A 20,314-nucleotide genomic window follows, 5' to 3' on the forward strand; every position below is an offset into this window, starting at 1 on the left:
AAGAGATGAGGCGATTATGTGACCATTGTAATCTATTATGCAGCTCTGAAGATCAAATGCTTATAATAAGTAAATATTTTTTTTAAATTAAGCCTGTAACCCCTCAGCTGCCTTCCTTACTACCAAGGAACCCCACCACCCCTTTATCTTTATCGCCCCCTTAGAAACTCCCACCATCCCCATGTGGTGCTATCGCCCACTTTAGTAACCACTGTTCTAGAGCCATAGAAGAAGGAACTAGTGAACTAGTGATGCCTGCTTTTAATTTTGCAAAATTGTTCCGGTATGGAGTAAGGTTCTATTAGTTTAAAAAATACAGACTGCTTTAAACAGAGAGAGAGAGAGAGATAGTAATAGGAAAGCAATTAGTTTGATGTTTATCATAGGAAAAATATAAGAAGCTGCTATTTAAGAAGGTATAGCAAGACACTCAGAACAATCCAGATAATCAGGCAAAGTCAATGTAGTTTGGAGAAACAAATCTTGTTTGAACAATTTATTAGAGTTCTTTGAAAAGTAGAATGGATTGTGAATAAAGCGGAATGAATCAATGTTCTAAAATTAGATTTCCAGAAAGTGAGTGATGGAGGTTACTACGGAAAGTAAAAACCTGTTGTGTGGGCAGTTACATGTTGGCATGGATAGCAGATTAGCTTTCAAACAGGAAAAAAAAGAGAGGGTTCATAAATGTGTCCTTTCCTGATTGCAAAGATTTAACAATGTTAGAAGTGATCTACCACATAGATGGTGCTGGGACCTCAATATTTTACAATTTAGGGAAATGACGTAAATGAAGGCATACAAGGTATGGTTGATAATGCTGCTAAAGACACAATAATGGAGAGAAAAGTAAGTTATCAAGAAGACACAAGGAAGTTGTGAATAAATGAAAATCGTTTTAGTTAGTGGGGAAAAGACTTAGTAAATGGAGTAACACACATCTAAGTTGCTGGTGAACGCAGCAGGCCAGGCAGCATCTCTAGGAAGGGGTACAGTCGATGTTTCGGGCCGAGACCCTTCGTCAGGACTAACTGAAGGAAGAGCTAGTAAGAGATTTGGAAGTGTGAGGGGGAGGGGTAGATCCAGAATGATAGGAGAAGACAGGAGGGGGAGGGATGGAGCCAAGAGCTGGACAGGTGATCGGCAAAAGGGATATGAGAGGATCATGGGACAGGAGGCCCAGGGAGAAGGAAAAGGGGGAGGGTGGGAAAACCCAGAGGATGGGCAAGGGGTATAGTCAGAGGGACAAAGGGAGAAAAAGGAGAGTGAGAGAAAGAATGTGTGTATATAAATAAATAATGGATGGGGTATGAAGGGGAGGTGGGACATTAGCGGAAGTCAGAGAAGTCAATGTTCTTGCCATCAGGTTGGAGGCTACCCAGATGGAATATAAGTTGTTGTTTCTCCAACCTGAGTGTGGCTTCATCTCCACAGTAGAGGAGGCCGTGGATAGACATGTCAGAATGGGAATGGGATGTGGAATTAAAATGTGTGGCCACTGGGAGATTCTGGTTTCTCTGGCGGACAGAGCATAGGTGTTCAACAAAACGATCTCCCAGTCTGCGTTGGGTCTTGCCAATATATAGAAGGCCATATTGTGAGCACCGGACGCAGTATATCACCCCAGCCAACTCACAGGTGAAGCGTTGTCTCACCTGGAAGGACTGTCTGGGGCCCTGAATGGTGGTAAGGGAGGAAGTGTAAGGGCATGAGTAGCACTTGTTCCGCTTACAAGGATAAGTGCCAGGAGGGAGATCAGTGGGGAGGGATGGAGGGGGATGAATGGACAAAGGAGTCGTGTAGGGAGTGATCCCTGCGGAAAGCAGAGAGATGGGGGGAAGGAAAGATGTGCTTAGTGGTGGGATTCCGTTGGAGGTGGCGGAAGTTACGGAGAATAATATGTTGGACCAGGAGGCTGGTGGGGTGGTAGGTGAGGACCAGGGGAACGTTATTCCTAATGGGGTGGCGGGAGGAGGGGGTGAGAGCAGATGTGCGTGAAATGGGGGAGATGCGTTTGAAAGCAGAGTTGATGGTGGAGGAAGGGAAGCCCCTTTCTTTAAAAAAGGACAACTCCCTCATCCTGGAATGAAAAGCCTCATCCTGAGAGAAGATACGGCAGAGACGGAGGAATTGCGAGAAGGGTATGGTATTTCCCTCTGTCCCTCTGACTATACCCCTTGCCCATCCTCTGGGTTTCCTCCCCCACCCCTTTTCCTTCTCCCTGGGCCTCCTGTCCCATAATCCTCTCATATCCCTTTTGCCAATCACCTGTCCAGCTCTTGGCTCCATCCCTCCCCCTCCTGTCTTTTCCTATCATTTTGGATCTCCCCCTCCCCCTCCCACTTTCAAATCTCTTACTAGCTCTTCCTTCAGTTAGTCCTGACGAAGGGTCTCAGCCTGAACCGTCGACTGTACCTCTTCCGCGAGATGCTGCCTGGCCTGCTGCATTCACCAGCAACTTTGATGTGTGTTGCTTGAATTTCCAGCATCTGCAGAATTCCTCGTGTTTGCGTTAGTAAATGGAGTATTCAGTTATTGACATTTAGTTTAATATTATCACACGCACTGAGATACAGTTAAATTTACCCATTTTGTCACAATATGAAAGAAGCTTATTATCTGAACGGGGCGAGGTATCGAGTTTTGAGCTATAGAAGGATCTGTATGTCTTTGCATGGTTCATAATGATTCTTGAATGCAGAATCATAAATGATTTGGAGAGCAAACAGAATATTGCTGGACAAATTAAATACTAAAATAGAGCGTGATCTACAGCATTACTCTCCCTAATTAAGGAAGGATGTTACAGCATTAAAATCAGTCAAATGACTTTTATTTGATTAATGCCTAGAAATTATGCATTGTCTTACGAGGACAGGGTAGGTGTGCACCACTGGAGTTTAGTAGCAGAATCAGAATCAGAATCCTTTATTATCGCCAAGTATGTGGACACATACAGGGAATTTGATGCCTGTCTCCCTGAGCTCTCGCTGTACAGAATCAAAAAGCAAACAAAACAATAATGTAAATAATCGTGAACTATATACAGTGAGGTATACCTGTGTATGTACAGGTGGACTTGGTTTATAATAGACTAAATTTCAAGTGTTCATAAGACTGATGGCATACGGAAAAAAACTGTTCTTGTACTTATTTGTCCTGGCATACAGTGATCTAAAGCGCCTACCAGAAGGAAGGAGTTGGAACAGGTGATGTCCAGGGTGCGATGGGTGTGAAGACAGGATTTCAATGATCCTGAGCAGTTATCGTAAGGGGGTGGGGGGTGCGAGGAAGTTGATGTGGAATGTATGTTTGCATGTTTTCCTTTGTGGAAGAATCAAGAACTAGGGTTATGGGGTGGACATTGTTGTTTAAAGTAAGTGAACTCCCAATGTAAGGCAAAAATGAGGTGTATATTTTTTCTCTGAGGGTTTTGTAATAATTTGAAAATTTATTCCTTTCCATTGATTCTACCTGACTTGCTGAGTTCCTTCAGGCATTTTGTGTGTGTGTGTGTGTGTGTGTGTGTGTGTGTGTAACTCTGGATTTCCAGAATCTGCAGAATCTCTTGTGTCTTCATAATTCTCTTCCTCAAAAAGTTGGGGAAAAGAGTCTTTAAGTATTGTTAAGGTAGAGTTAGATTCACTTTCGATAGACAAGGAGGCTGAAACTTTACCGTGGGTACGTACAAATGCAGAGTTGAGTTTACAGTTGAATAAGCCCTGATGATCTGTTTAAGGATTTGGTTAATCCTGCCCCTCATAAATAAGTTTGTTTGATTTCAGCTCTATCCATCATCAACCTGAATAATAGCCAGGAAGGTGAATTTCTTCATTGGAAAGTGGCCATGCCCTTACTACTAAATGGATGAGAAAAGGAAGAGGCTCTGAATGGGATTGGGAGAAGGTGAGGAGCCTATGGCAAGCAAGATGCAAAGTCTCCAAATGAGGTTCTAAGGAGCAATGCAGCTTACGATGATCCATCTAGGAATATTAAATTACCTTCTTGCCTGGCATCTTATAGCCCAAAATCTACAACACTGTTCATCTAGCCTAATGGAAAAACCACTACTGCTTCTATCCCAGACCAATCACTAAAATCACAGGATAGAATCACCATATACTTAAAAAGAAACCCCACTTCCCTCCTGTGTGTCCCACAGAGCAGGTTATCAATGTGATGCACAGAAAATGCTGGAAGAACTCAGCAAGTAAGGTAGCATCTGTGGACGGGGGTAAACAGTCAACATCCCAGGCTGAGACCCTTCATTTGGGACTGGAAAGAAAGAGGGAAGACACCAGAATAAGAAGATAGGGGAAGGGGAAGTGTACAAGCTAACAGGTGATAGGTGAGTCCAGGTGAGGGGGAAGGTGGGTGGGTGAGGGAGGAGATAGGTGGAAGAGGTAAAGACCTGAAGAGGGAGGAATCTAATAGGAGAGGACAGTGGACCATGGAAGAAAGGGAAGGAGGATGGGAGCTAGTGGGAAATGGTGGGCAGGTGAGGAAAAGAGTAACGGTGATAGTGCAAGTAGAATGGGGATGACAAAAGTGAGAAGGAGGGACACAATGGGTTTAGACAGAAACAGGTGGGCTGCCCTCTATCGTTACACACTGTCCCCGTTTTGCAGGCAATTTTAAGGGAACATAAAAGGGGAGCCAATATAGTAAAATGAAGGCATCAGATAATAAATGGAAGCTAACCCATGTTTAGCCCACCGGAGGTTACTGTAGACACTTGGTATTATGTTTGTTTTTAATAAAGACAAACAGTGTGTGTAAAAACGTTTACAGATATTTATTTACAGTAATGGCTCTAGCTCCACTTGAGTATGTGCAACCAGCTTACCGACATCACTTCCTGTTCTGGGAGTGATTGCACATAGGGAACTGTTTTATTATGTGTTTTTTAATAACACATCTTCCCCCTTAAGGAAAAACCAAACACAATACTACGTTATCATAAACCTGCAAGAAACAACAATGCTTTCCAACAAAGATATTTATATTAACTTCAATTGTAATAAGCAAATAAAGTCCCTTATTCACTCATTAACTCTCAATCAGACTCCGCGGTGGTTGGATGAGCCTTTCTAATCTGCTATTTGTCTCCACAGATATATTGCCTTCACTTGCTGTGTTAGTGTTAATGTTAATGTCTTTCTGAGCAACAAGTTTATGTTTCACATCTGCTACCGAGATCCTATCTTTTCATCTCTGCTCTTGTTCTGGCTGTGTGGCCATAATTTACTCCACATGCCTCATATTGGAGCACTGGACTACGTCCATATGATCAATGAGTCGTTGTGTAAACCCCAACTAATTTTATCTCAATTTACAGGGCTCCTTCTGTTGGCTGCGTATTGTAGATAGCAACTCCTCCTGTTGGTTAGTGTTGAACTGTTGCTGTTGTTCTGACCTTGGGATTGTGTGGTCTCCCCAGCTTTCTTTTTCATTTTTCCTCTTCAACTTCACAGAGGATTGTGGAGATATTGTTGATTTCCTGTCTTTAAATGAAAGTCAATCAAAGACAAATTTTGAACCAAAACTGCATGATGTGGAAGGAAGACTGGTAACTTTTTCATTATGATCACTCTGTTCAGCACTGGCTTCCTGACTGTCATGCTAGTGTTGCTGATACAGATGTTTAAGGAAGGTGGAGTTCTTGTGCTTCCCTGAAGTGCTCATGGATGCTGTTGCTAGTTTCGTGAGGTACATCAGGCAAACATCAAAACCCCTCTAAGGCTCCTGTGTACTCTCCCATAAGTGAAGTGGGGTTTGTGAAGCCACTAGGAAAACTCTTTCCACCACAATGAGCTTTTCACCTGTACTCAGAGCTAATATTGGCCATACACACTTCCCTATGATCAGTAGCTGTGCCTTTAGGTGCTGTCCCTCGTGCTGGAAGATTGCTCTACAGTTCCCTTTTACTGGAACCTTCTCTTCAGTGTCACTTTTAAATTCACTGGTCAAATCATGCTCTTAACTTTGAGAGTCTTGTAATCATCCATGGACAATAGATTCAACTGGGCTCTGCTGTCAAGTTTGAATGGAATTACTGTCTCATTCGCAGTCACTGGAACAATCCATTCTATTTTACCAGCACCAGCAGTCTGTAGAGAATCTACAAAGACTTCTTCCAGCTTCTCATCAATGATCTGCACCTTTCTGCCCCCACCTTGCAGCACTTTGCAAAATTATTCTTCTTTCCACAATTCTTGCAGGAATTTCCATAAGCGGGAAATGTGTCTATATCCACATTTGTTTTTTTTTGCTGTTTGCACCTACCTCTTTGCTATGCTATTGCTTTGGGAAACACCTTGTGCTCCACCCCTCTGCTTTCACTGTATGCATGATTGTTTCTGCCCTGTGCAGCTCCTTGACCTGAGGTTGTGTAGTTTCGGCTGCTCTACACGTATCCACATCCTTTTCCAGCATTAAATCATGTTCGCAGAGCAATCTTTCTCTGAAAACATTATTTGTGATTCCACTAACTATTTTGTCTCTAGTGAGTCTCTCAAATCTCCAAACTCATAGGACTTACTCAGCATGTGAAGCTCACTTAAGTATTGGGCAAAGCTGACACCTTGTTTTTTGTCACAGGAAAAGAACTTAATCTCTCAAATGTGATGTTTTGACTTGGAACAAAATATTCCTCAAATTTTGTCATCAGAGTGCCCAACGTAAAGGCTGTCTCATCGATTTGAAAGCTGTTATAGACTTCCAAATGATCTTTGCCAATTACATGTAGAAAAATAGATGGTTTCAATTCTTCATCCATGTTTCCGACTTTACTCACTGCTAAACATATATTTGAATTGATATTTGAAGCATTTCCAGTTATCAGGTAGGTTGCCAGTAAAATGATTGGGTATGGGAGGACTTTATCAATGACAGAATTTTCGGCCTCTCTCCAGGTATTCTCTTGGTGAGTCCAATTAACTTTGGCAGCTTCAGGACATAACGTGCTCTCTGGCCGGCAGCTTCTCTCTGTTGGAACCTAGTGTCTCTTTCTTAATCACTCATGCTACATTTACTCTCTGTGTTTAATCCTCACGCCGACTTCTGACACCATGTTATATTTGTTATTAATAAAGACAAACAGCATGGGTAAAAACAAAAACAACCTATTTATTTACAGTATTGTTTCTAGCTTCACATGAGCACATTCAACCAGCTCAACAACATCACTTCTGGTTCCAGGTCAACCATCAGCATTGCACACTGGGAACTGCAGTTCTTTATTATGTACACACTGGGTACTTCTTATTACCACTAGTTAATGAGACCCTTTATGTTCTACACCCAGTGAGATGTGAGAGATATCCCCATTGTGTGCTCAGGGTCAAAACATCAAGGCTACAGATTAAAAACAGGATCCCTGCAGATAAAGTGACCTCATCGGAGATTTTAGAAATGATTACCTAAGTTAATAAATCAGCAAGAAGCAAGCTGTCATCTTTCTATTTAATTTCCTGTCACCTTCTGAGCTATGTATATGCTTCTTTGGTGTTTTCGTATGGAGCTGCCTTCAGAATTGAAATTAGCACTGTAACAATTTTCCTTTCTATTTAAAGAATGAGAATTCTGCAAATGAGCAATAAAGAACAGGAAATTAATTTTTTGGAGGACTCAATTTTTGGAGTTCCCTTTGTTAAACAAGGCTTAATTCTCAGAGCTGTGCAATTAATTGCACAGTGAAACCTTTGAACATTGACATGCCAATTTATATTAAAAAATAAGCTGATTTTAAACTTCTTTCAGGAACAGGAACTCATTTGAGCAACATTCTTATTTTTTTGTGTGTTAGATCAAGGCTTTCTTCCTACCTAGAGTATGTTGTCTCTCATTCTAATTAGTTTGCCAGAACTTCAATTGTTGGTATTTTGTAGTTGGTATTTATTGAATGTTTCTTCCTCTGTGTAATGAAATTGCAAGGTCAATTGCAACTTACGGAAGTTAAAAATGGGAACAGTTAAATAAAGAGAATTTGCCACCCCATTTTATCCACTTGCAAATTGTTGTTAATAAGACCAGTCATTGCACACTGACAGAGTCCTCTATGTAAAGGATAAGTAGAGAAATGCAATGTATAATGTAGTGGGCCTATCAGGTGATTTTAACCTTTGAACCAAATGGGGGCTGCACCTGCCAGGAACTGTTGCCAAGAGGAACAAAAGCTCCCTGAAAGAAACCACACAAGTTGCTGGTGTGATTTTAAAAAAGCGTACATAAAATACGTGTATAAAAAGCACATAAAATACTTTTTATATTATATGTTAATGACCTGGATGACAGAATTGATGGCTTTGTGACCAAGTTTGCAGATAAGACCAAGATAGGCTGAGAGGCATGTAGCATTGAGGAACCAGAAAATCTGCAGAAGGATTTGGTCAGATTAGGATAATGGGCAAAGAAGTGGCATATGGAATATAGTGTAGGGAAGTATATGGCCATTTTCTAAATCGGGGGTGAATTCATAAATCAGAGGTGCAAAGGGACTTCCAGTGCAAGATTCCCTAAAGGTTAATTTGGAGGTTGAATTGGTATTAAGAAAAATTAATGCCATATTAGCATTCATTTTGAGAGGACTAGAATATAAAAGCAAGGATATAATGCTAAGTCTTTTTAAGGCATCGGTTAGACTGTACTTGGAGCAATTTGAGCAGTTCAGGCCCTATATCTAAGAAAGGATTTGCTGGAATTGGATATGGTCCATAGGAAGATTATGAGAATGATCTCAGGAATAAAAGGGTGAACATATGAGGAGCATTTGATGGCCCTGGGCTTGCACTCACTGGAATTCAGAAGAATGAGGCGGGATCTCATTGAAACCTACTGAATATTGAAAGATTAAGTGGACCTAGAAAGGATCCTTCCAAAAATGGGCAGTCTAGTAACAGATGGCACAGCCTCGTATTACAAGGATGTCCTGTTAGGATAGAGATGAGGAGGAATTTCTTTAGTTAGGTAGAGGTGAATCTGTGGAATTCATTGCCACAGATGGCTGCTGAGTCCAATTCATTGGGTTTATTTGAAGTAGGGAGTTGATAGCTTCTTAATTAGTTGATTGGTTCTAATGCAGGTACATTACCTTTAATTAGCAGATGTCCATAACTGTGGCCAGAAGAGAGGTTGATGTGGAGGACTTCAAGGCAGACTAAAACAGTGAGGTATAAATCTTCTTCTAACTAGTATCTTGTTAGCAAATGTACACTCACTGGAGAACATGACTGAGGACATATGGGCAAGACTTCTGTATTGGAAGGAAATGAGGGATTGCTGCGTTCTCAGTTTCACAGAGACATAGCTTATTCAAGACACGCTGGACACAGCGATTATGCCTGAGGGGATCTTGATCTATCAGAAGGATCAATCTGCAGTACAGTTAGAGAAGGCAAGAGCTGGGGATCTGTGTTTTATGATAAACTCTCCGTGGTGTTGAGACGCAGCAACCTTAAGTGCCATCCATTCTACTTATCGAGAGTTCTCCTCTGTGATCCTGACCACAGCTTACATACCACCAAAGGCTGATGTTATGCAAGCACTCTATGTATTAAGCACTGTGATTAGCAAACAAGAAACGGCCTACCCCTACACTTTTTGAATAATTGGCAGGGACTTCAATCAGGTTTGTTTGAAAAAATCTCTGCCTAGTTATCATCTACATATCACCTGCAGCACCAGGATTCCTACACGCTCAACCATCTTATTAGGAATGCCTGCCATTCCATAGCTAATATAAATGATCACCCATCCAATACAAAGATGGAGAGAAAACTCTGCACTTAACTTCAATGGCAAGAGGTAATCAACTAATCACCAAGATAACTGAGGATACATTCACCAGTGGCTTACCTCAAGAAAAGCAAACTAACTGTAAAATATTTGAACTCTTCTAACTGTATTTTTTGCCATACTATCAAGAGTCTATGTACAATGAAGTGCAATTTCCTGATCTTCTCCCATACTAACAGATTTCCTTTAGTGACCTAACTACAGAACAATTGCCTTAATAATAGTATTACATAACCCAAAAAAATCAAGGTGAGACAAGCTTCTGGCCTCAGTCTTGCACTGACCTCCATCAGGGACAACTTTGCATATCAGTTAACAATATATTTATGAATCCAATGTAGATACCAAAGTCCAACTGTATTAATCAAAAAAATTAGAAATGTGATCAACGGAATACTTTTCCAAGGAATATTAGCAAAATAATTTCAAAAAAACTTACTTAGCCTCATGACTAGGAGCAGAAACCTTATGAAAGATGTAGAAACAGAGATGAATCAACAACTCATCAGCTTGCTGGATGTAGTTAAACATTTTTCAGCACTATCCTTATTATTATTTTCTGGGCATCGTCATTGGAAACATTTCTTCTTGCTGGTCGTTTTTTTTAATTATCCACCTCCATTCATGCCAGATTATGGCAGAAGTCAGAGCTTTGATCTGATGGATTACTTGCATGCTGTTTTGGCTGTTTAGTACTCAACATGTTCTGGATTGCCTAATGCTGCTCTCAGCATGTACAGTTGTACTCTTCTTTGAACCAAGTTTGATCTCATGTTTCGGTTATGACATATGAGGAAAAGACATGCTGCCAAGGATGAGGTTCCTTGAATGATTTGGTCTGAATGTATTTTACCTTCCTATTCATTTTTCATGAACTATTGAGAATTCCCGCCACTGGGGATTTTCGATTCCTTTGTTGATCACTGATATCAGTTGTTTTGTGTCACCAGTTCTGCATTCCTGACATTCTCACACAGCATTGGTTTCTGTTTTAAATTTAGTTGAGTTGATTAACACACTTTAATAATTAAAGTGCAATATCATCTTAAGAAAACTTAAAACTTCAGCTTTGACCTTGTCTTCATCCTTAAGCATAGATATTCTGCTCATCTCTTTTCCACAAGTCCAGTTTTCTGATTAATTGAGTCTGATCTATTTCGCAGATATACTTCAGAGGATAAGCTGTGAAGTTGCCAGTACAGGAACTGTGATACCGAAACAAGGCTACCTGATTCAAAACATTGCCTTCCGCATAAGGTCTACAGCGCTAAATTGTTTGATTTATGTAATTCTATTATATTAGTTCTTGCAACAAAATTGATAGACTCTTGCTATTTTACCTCCAGACCACATTGCCATGGTGGAGGCATCCTCACTCTCATTTTATTTAATAATAAATAAATAAGCAATAAATATCAAGAACGTGAGTTGTGGAGTCATTAAAAGTGAGACCAGAGGTTGTCCATAGTTTGTGGAATGAGTTCAGTGTTGAGTGAGTCTAGTTGTCCCATCTGGTTCAAGAGCCTGTTGGTTGAGAGGTAATAACTATTCCTGAACCTAGTGGCGTGGGTGTGGGGCTTCTATACATGATGGCAACAGTGCAAAAACAGCATGATCTGCATGGTGGAAGTCCTTAATGATAGATGCTGCATTTTGCAACAGCGCTCCTTGTAACTGTGCTCAGTGGTAGGAATGCCTTTACCTATGATGGACTGGGCCGTATCCCTTACTTTTGGTTGGGTTTTCTGTTCAAGAGCATTGATATTCCCATTCCAGGACATGATGCAAGCAGTCAGTATATGCTCCAGCACACACCTGTAGAAGTTTGTCAAGGTTTTAGATGACATGCTGTATCTGCATTAACTTCTAAGAAAGTAGAAGTGCTGCCGTGGCTTCTTTGTAATGGCAGTTATGTGCTGGACACGGGACAGACACTCTGAAATGGTCATGCTGAGGAATTTAGAGTTATTGACTCTCTCCACCTCTGATCTCCTGATAAAGACTGGTTCGTGGACTTCTGGTTTCCTTACCTTGTAGTCAATAATCAGCTCTTCAGCTTTGCTGAAATGAAGTGTGAGGTTGCTGCTGTGGCAGGTTTTCAATCTCCTTCCTACATGCTGATTTGTCACCACCTTCGACTCAGTCCATAGCAGTGGTATTGTCAGAAAACTTAAATATAGCATTGAAGCTGTACTTAGCCTCACAGTCATAAGTATAAAGTGAGTAGAACAAGATGCCTAATGCCACAACCGCATATTTGCAGTATAGAGATCCCAATACACTTGACCACTGTTATACCATGATAATAAATGCCTACCACTCCATCCCCTGAACGCACTTCAGGGAATCAGATCACCTGGGTGATCCCTTCCTATCTGCACACAGGCAGAGGCTAACGAGCAAGGTTCCAGAGGTAGGGACAACAAAGAAGTGGTCATGGGAGGTAGAGGAGCAGCAACAGGATTACTTTGAGCCGGTGGACTGGGCCACATTCATGGGTTCATCAGAGGATCTGGAAGAGTTTGCCATGGTTGTCTTGGATTTCTTAAAGAAGTCATGGACAAGTATGTACCCACAAAACCATTCAGAGTCTTTCACAACCAGAAATGCTGGAAGAAGCAAGAGATCCACAATCTGTTGAGGGCCCATGTAAATCACAAGTGGTCTGGGGATCATGTAAAATATAAGAGGTCCAGGTAAGATCTCCAGAAGCCACATCACGTGTGAAGTGCAAATTCCAGGCCAAACTTGAGTCACAGAAGAACGTTTGATTACTGTGGCAGAACTTAAATGCTATCACTTGCTATAAAGTAAAAGCAAACGATATATGTGACAACACGTTTTTGCCTCCAGGTGAGTTCAATGTGTGTGTTTCTTGGATTTCCAGCATCTGCAGCTTTTCTCTTGTTTGTCAATAGCTCTTATGCTCGCTTTGACCAACAAAACACAGAGGGGACAACAGCTTTGTGGCCTCATTCATAGTGAGGACTTGGCCTCAAGTCAAGGCATTTATAGCCACCCTGGAGAGGGGCAACAGAGTTGGTGTGCTCTACCGGAGGCGGTGTGGTGCAATGTCCAAGCTGGAGTCGGTGCTTCCCCCCCAATTTTCTGTTGGCAGAAGGCAAACTGTATTGTGGCTGACTGAAGATTTCTGCAACATTCATAGATTCAGGGTCTTGCATCATACACTTCTTTTGTGTGACTCTATTTTACTGATTATCTTAATTGTGCTTGCCATCTTCTGTGTTGTATATGCCTTGTGCTGTGTATGACTGTTGTTGCTGTGTTTTGCACTTTGGTTCCAGGGTAATGCTGTTTTGTTTGGCTGTATTCATGGGTGTTTATGTATGGTTGAATGACAATTAAACTTCAACGTGACCCTGTGACTTCAATCTCTGAGGCCGATGACAGAGAAAGGTGGACCTATGAAAAGCATCCAGCACAGACAGGGCACCTGGCTGAGTACTGAAGACCTGCGTTAATCAACGGGGTGGAGTGTTCACTGGTATCTTTAACCTCTTACATCGGCAGCCTGCATTACCTATCTGCTTCAAGCAGGCTTCAGTTATACCAGTGCCCCAGATGAATGTAGCAACTACCTCAATGACGATTGTCCCATAGCACCTACAGTATTTCCAAGGTGATGAAGTGCTTTGAGAGGTCGGTGATGAAACATATCTACTCCTGCCTGAGGAGCAACTTGGATCCACCTCAATTTGCCTACCGGCACAACAGGTCAACAGCAAACGCCATTTCACTGACTATTTTCTCAACCCTGGAACATCTGGACAGTGAAAACGCAAAAACCAGAACGCTCTTCATTTACCACAGCTCTGCATTCAGCATTATCCTCCCCTCAAAAATAATCGACAAGCTCCATGACCTAGGCCTCAGTATCTCCTTGTGCAACTGGATCCTCAATTTTCTCACTTCCAGTTCCCAGTCAGTTTGGATTGGCAACAACATCTCCTCCATAATCACCATCAGCACAGATGAACCACAAGGCTGTGTGCTTTGTGCACTGCTCATCATTTTTCATGCAATGTTCATTTCTACCCATACATATGTAAATTGGATGAATAATCACAGTTCAGCTCGGCGAACATCTCTATACCTTGCTTCATTTCAAAACAGTTAAAGGAAAACTTGCAACGGGGCACAGGATAAGAGAGCTGTTATCTTTAATGGTAAGTTAGGAAACCAAGTAACATTTTCACAAAACTATTGCATTTACATTGAACACGTGAACTAAACTTACTGGAGAAAATACAGCCCAATTGCTTCATGCTTACTTTTCATTTTATAGGGATGTGGGAACTGTTAACTATCACTAATCAACAACATTGGGACTGAAAATTTATTATTACAAGAATGAATTTTCATTCCTTCAGACTTTAATTGTCATTATAGATTTTTAAAAATGTCAAACAATATTCAATTCTTATATTCTGTTCACATAATTACCATTTTTCTTTCTTAACTCTGCTTTCCTTTTTCTTCACTTTTCTTCACCCAATAATAATGATTAATGCACACACTCAAAATTGTACTTTCATCTGGGTGACACTATGTACTCAGCAATCCTTCATATTCATCGATTATAGTGATATCCAACCACTTTTCCCATTCATTTACATCCTGTGTGCTTTGCTCCATTACTATTTTATGCTCTAGTTCATTCAGCAAGTTACAGTACAAAATATTCTTGTAATTAAATAGACAAAGGTGAAGTCCTTTAATTGTTATCCATTAAGTTTATACCCATGCCTCAGGATTGATGCAGAACTAATTACTGATCATAAGGAGATATATCACTATTTTACTGCAATTTGAACACAGAAGTTGAATTTTAATGTTTTTAAGATAACATTGTGAAATCTCTGCATTTTTTTGTTATTGCAAGATTCAACATATGTATTTCTGGAAAAACTGCAAGTAAGATTTATTTGTCATCTGTGAGATTAAAATCATTCACGACGTACATAGAAAGGCAGATATTTACATCTCAGTGAAGCAATTCACTATAACATATAGTCAGGAATTTAAGGTCTAATGGGTATTGGATAATCTACTCTTTAACTCTCAATATAGCAGTACCATTTCAATACCATAAACAGTACAATATCATGAGTGTTTAATTGACTCATATTCAGTAAGTTAAAGGAAGAAGTTAAAAACAGATGCTGAATCTTTTATTATGCAGTCAATCATGGAAAGCTCAGCTCTAAAAAAGAAGCTGTGGGTGCTAGCAATCAGAAATAAATGTAGAGAATGCTAGAATTGCCAAGCAGGTCAGACACCATCTGAGAGGGGTAAACCAAAGTTGACACTTCAGGTCAACGTTCTTGCAATAAAGGTGGCAAATGCTGGATATGAAATAAAGGTTTAGGTTGCAGAGAATTGGGAAAAGTGAAAACAACTAAGGGAATATCTGATAAGATGGAGGCTCAGAGAGAATAAATGTTATATTAGGTGCCCACTAAGAGAAGTGTGGAGAAAGCTTGCTAATTGAAAATTACCAGCCTAGAAGAGTTGCAAATTAAGGGAGATGAATGAGGAGGAAGACAAACAAAAATTTGCTGATACTAAGCAATGCCGGAAATCTGAAATAAAAGAGAAGTTTGGAAATAACTAGTATTGTATATCAGTCAGAATTCGTGGACAGAAAAACTAGAGATAACCTTTCTTTCTCCACACATAATGACTGATATGATCTGTAACAGATCAATTTTCCGATTAGGTCAATTGGTAGAGTTGCTGTCTCATGGCTAATGGTTCCTGTGACGCAGGTTCAATCCGAGCATCCTGCTCTGTCTGCATAAATTTTGCACTGTCTCGCTATGACAACATGGTTTACTCTAGGTATTCTGATTTGCTCCAACTTCCCAAAGGTGCCCAGATTGGTAAATTAATTGACCGCTGTTAGTGGCCCCTACTCTACAGGTGTATGATAGTCTCAGGGCAGTGATGTGAAAGTAGAGTAAATAACATGGGATTAGAGCAGGATTAGGGTAAATGGGTAGTTTTTGTTAGCACAAACTCAGTGGGTCACAGGCCCTACTTCTATGCTATATCCCTCTCTCTGATTTTATGAGGAGCTGAATATTTCCATCAGGGTAAATCATTTTCAAATTTTCTGCAGAAATCTACAGAATTTGTGTTTAGGTTGAAGGGTGGACATATGAATTACTACAAGTATACGCAATCAACAACATGTATTTTTGTGGTGTCAATAAAGGCTTAAAATAACAGATGGTGCATCACTGCAGATTATTGGACAAAAGTTGGTACATATCCATGTGAGGAGACACTAAGTGAGATGGAGAGAAGGATAGGTTGAAGAAAGAAATTCCGTTTCTAAGGCAGCAGGTGGATGTGGGATTAAATTCATCAGTCTAGTTTTATTGGGCCACATTTATCCAAGTGGACAGTAGGATTGTGGTCTAGAATTTATTTTGCCAGCGAATGTGACACCAATGCTCTGAACCATCTGAATCAGTCTCAAACAAGTTGAGATATAGAGTCAGTGACCAAGAAATGGAATTGGTGGTGAATTCAAAGCCCCTACTCTTCCCTGTATAAACAGCATGTTGTTTCAGATCATCAGACAGCTTAAAAAGCATGGAGTAGTCAACAGGTGACTGGTGTTGAGGTGATCCTGGATGTCAACAGCACACACATGGACCCTGGCACTGTCCTTCAATGTGCTGCTACTGAAGGACAACATGTAGCTAAGGAATAGTTTGGTGTCAGGCATTGATTCTTAGGGGACATCTGAGGTAATGGTGCAGGAATAAGAAGATCAGCCACTAGAGGTATTCCTGTTGGAATGAGGTCAACTAGATTCTACACAACAACTGAAGAAAGTAGAAGCAGAAATAAACCATTTGATCTCCTTTGCCTGTTCCACCACACAATGAGATTAACTGTCTTCTATTTGTGTATCATTTCCTATACTCATCCCATGCCCCTTAAATCCTTTAGTAAGTTATAATATATCTCCATCTTGAATATTTTCTGACACTGTACCTCCACTATCCCTTTGGGTAAAGATTTTAAAAGATCCATTACCCTCTGAGTAAAGAAAATAACTCACATCTCTCCTTTGAATAACCAACACCTTTTTTTAAAGCAGTCACACCAATTCGAAATACCACTAAATATATCTCACTAGTCAGGTCAGGTAATTATTTCAATGAGAGCGACTGCGCCGCTCCAAAGAGCATTATATGAGGTTGTTCTTACCCTCGGCTATAATGAGTCAACCTATAATCAGGAAGTGATGACCCCCTCCTGTTAGACTGTTTTCATTTTTAAAATTTTTCTTACTTCTCTTCTAACATTTGTATATTTGTATATCCGTGCACTTCTCCTGTGACACTGTACTTTTCTCTGGGCTCAGTGAAGCATCTATCTATCTATCTATTCTTCTGAAGTCTAGACAGTATTGACATAGTCTACTTAATCTCCCCTTGTATGACAAAACCTATCATTGCAGGAATCAATCTGGTGAGGCTTTCAAGCATTCCCTCTATCACAAGTATATTCTTTCTTAGGTGAAGAGACTGGGTAGATCACAATAATACAGATGCGACCTCACTAGGGCCTTATATAATTGGAGCCAAATAGGAGTGTTGAATTCATAAAAATTGATTGTATTCACACAGCCTATCATTAAGAACCCATAGGAGCTTACTTAAAGTCAAAGGCAAGAGTGTTTATTTCTGAAGTTGAAAATATCTGCACATAATGGTGAAGGTTAAGAGTCCACATGTCAAAGCTGTGAATCAAGCAAGCACATCACAAGCCTAAACATTCTTTACAGCTTTATAAACAGATATTCTCTTTTTATCAGTAGAAAGTTGTCCCCACTACTGAAGACATTGACATGGATCACTGGCACATGAAAGTAGTATCGATTATCAAAGATCCCCACCAGCCAGGCCATGCCCTCTTCTCGTTACTACCATCAGGCAAAAGATAGAGGAACCTAGGTCCCACACACCAGGTTCAGGATGGGTTATTACCCATCAGGCTCGTGCATCAGTGTAGGTAACATCAATCACCACTACTCTAAACTGGTTCTGCACCCTGCAGACTCACTTCCAAGGACTCAATACAACTCATGATCTGTGTATTATTTTTGAGTTGCACAGTTTGTCTTCTTTTGCACATTGGCTGTTTGTCACTTTTGGTCTGTTTATGTATATCTTTTTGAAAGTTCTATTGTATTTCTTTATTTTCCTGTAAATGCCTACAAGAAAATAGATCTAACGGTAGTATATGACAACACACTACTTTGATAATAAATTTACTTTGAATTTTGAAATTTCAATTAAGCTAATCCACAGAAACTTTAATTTACCTATTGTGGAGCACAACTTTCTTTCCATAATTGAAGCTTATCATCTTGTGTTCTGATGTAAAGACCATAAGACATAGGAGCTGAAAATGATTCTACTCCACCATTCCATCATGGCTCAGTTATTATCCCTCTCAACATTCTCCTGCCTACTTCCATAACCTTTGACACCCTTATTAATCAAAAACCTTTCAATCTCAATGTTAAATACGCAGTCTGTGGCAATGAATTCTACAGTTCAACACCCTAAAGTCCACCTCATCTCTATTCTAAAGGTACATCATTCTATTTAGAGGCTGTCCCCAATGGTCTTAGACTCCCCTCACTATAGGAAATATCCTCTCCACATCCACTCTATCTATATGGAGCGCCTTTCAATACTTAACAGGTTTCCATGAGATGGATAGATGGATTTATTTGTTTATATATCTACCTATCTATCTATTTATTTGTTTATTTAGACGTAAATAAGTCCAATAAGCCACACCACCCAGCAACCCACCTATTTAACACTAGTCCAATCAGAGGACAATTTACAAAGACCAATTAACCTGCTAACCGGTACCCCTTTGGATTGTGAGATGAAACCCAGACGAAACCCATGCAGTTCTTGGGCAGAACGTACAAACTCCTTACAGCCAGTGCCAGAATTGAACTCCAAACACTGGAACACCCTGAAATGTAATGGCATCGTGCCAACTGCGACACTACCATGGTGCCCCTCCTTCTCCTAACCCCAAAGAATACAGCCCTGTAACCATCAAACACTCCTCATATATTAACCCTTTCATTTCTGTAATCATTGCCGTGAACCAACTCTGGACCCTTTCCAATGCCAGTGCATACATTCTTAAACAAGGGCCTGAAAGCTGCTCAAAGTACACCAAGTGCAGCCTGGCCAGCAGCACCACCCAAATAGGCCAGCTCACTCTGCTGAATCCACTCCACAACCTGTCAACAACCATTCCTAATACACAGTTGCAACTTCAATCAGCTGTAGGGAGCACATTTGTTTATGTATTCTTTGCAATAGCCCGGAGGAATTGCCTGCAACCAAAATGCTGATCCCTTCACTGGGGGGGGGGGGGGGGGTGGATTGGTGGGAGCCCATGGGTGTTGCTAACCATCATATTGTTGAGCAACTGTAAACCATATACAGTATAGTAAGAGAGAGTATTTGCTGGAGCACTGAGCTGCAGACCGTCAGTGCTAAAGGCCATTTTAATACTGCATGCTATATATTCTTCTGGTAAATATCACATGTGTATGACAATATGGCATCTGGTGCAACTTTCACCTTGACTAGATACACATGCAGAAAATTTTATCAGCACTCAGTGGCACCAAAAGCCTTTTGCATGGATCCACAAATTTTGTGCCGAATGTTAGGAAATACTGCTTCCCGCTGGGCAAAACTTCTTCACTTACCAATAAATGGAGAGTTTGTATATGTGAGCCAGGATAAAAATGATTTTCTGCTGCTGTTAACCTTTATAGTGGCAGCAGGACTGATGATTGGTTCTGCGCCAACACAGGGTGTGGTGGATTCGAAAGACGTGCCAAATCCAACACGTAGCTTTCCATTGCTGCTGAGCTGCAATGTGACTGCAGACTTGGACAATCATTTGGAATAGCAAATGATATTTTGCTTCAAAATAAAATATAAGGCTATAAAGCGTTACAACAATAACAGGAGTCATTGTTTTAGTTAAATTAGCAGTCAGAAGGACGTCATATATACTCATTTGTACTTCCTTGGCAGTGCTGCTAGCAGTCATTTCTAGCCTAAAAACTCCAAACGTGAAAATCCTGATCTAATTTTGTTGGGAATCATAGATCCACCCCTATGGCCATCGACAAAACATGTCCCTCTGCATATCGTGATATAAGAAAGGTATTGTACTTTCCCAAGTCTCAGATTTATCTGTATTGATTATATTTGTGAGATTACTGGCAAGGCTTGTACCATTCATTACATCTACAGTGAGCACGGCCATGAAAATGAATATCTACCATCAAGGACCTCCACCATCCAGGTCATTCTCACAAGTCCCTGCTACATTGGGAAGGAGGTATAGAAGTTTATGGTCCCAAACCACCCTGTTCAGAAACAATTATTATCATCAGGCTCCAGAACCAGTATGAACACTGTCAATT

The sequence above is a fragment of the Mobula birostris genome, chromosome 2 (assembly GCF_030028105.1).
Source record: "Mobula birostris isolate sMobBir1 chromosome 2, sMobBir1.hap1, whole genome shotgun sequence".
Classification (NCBI taxonomy): Eukaryota; Metazoa; Chordata; class Chondrichthyes; order Myliobatiformes; family Myliobatidae; genus Mobula; species Mobula birostris.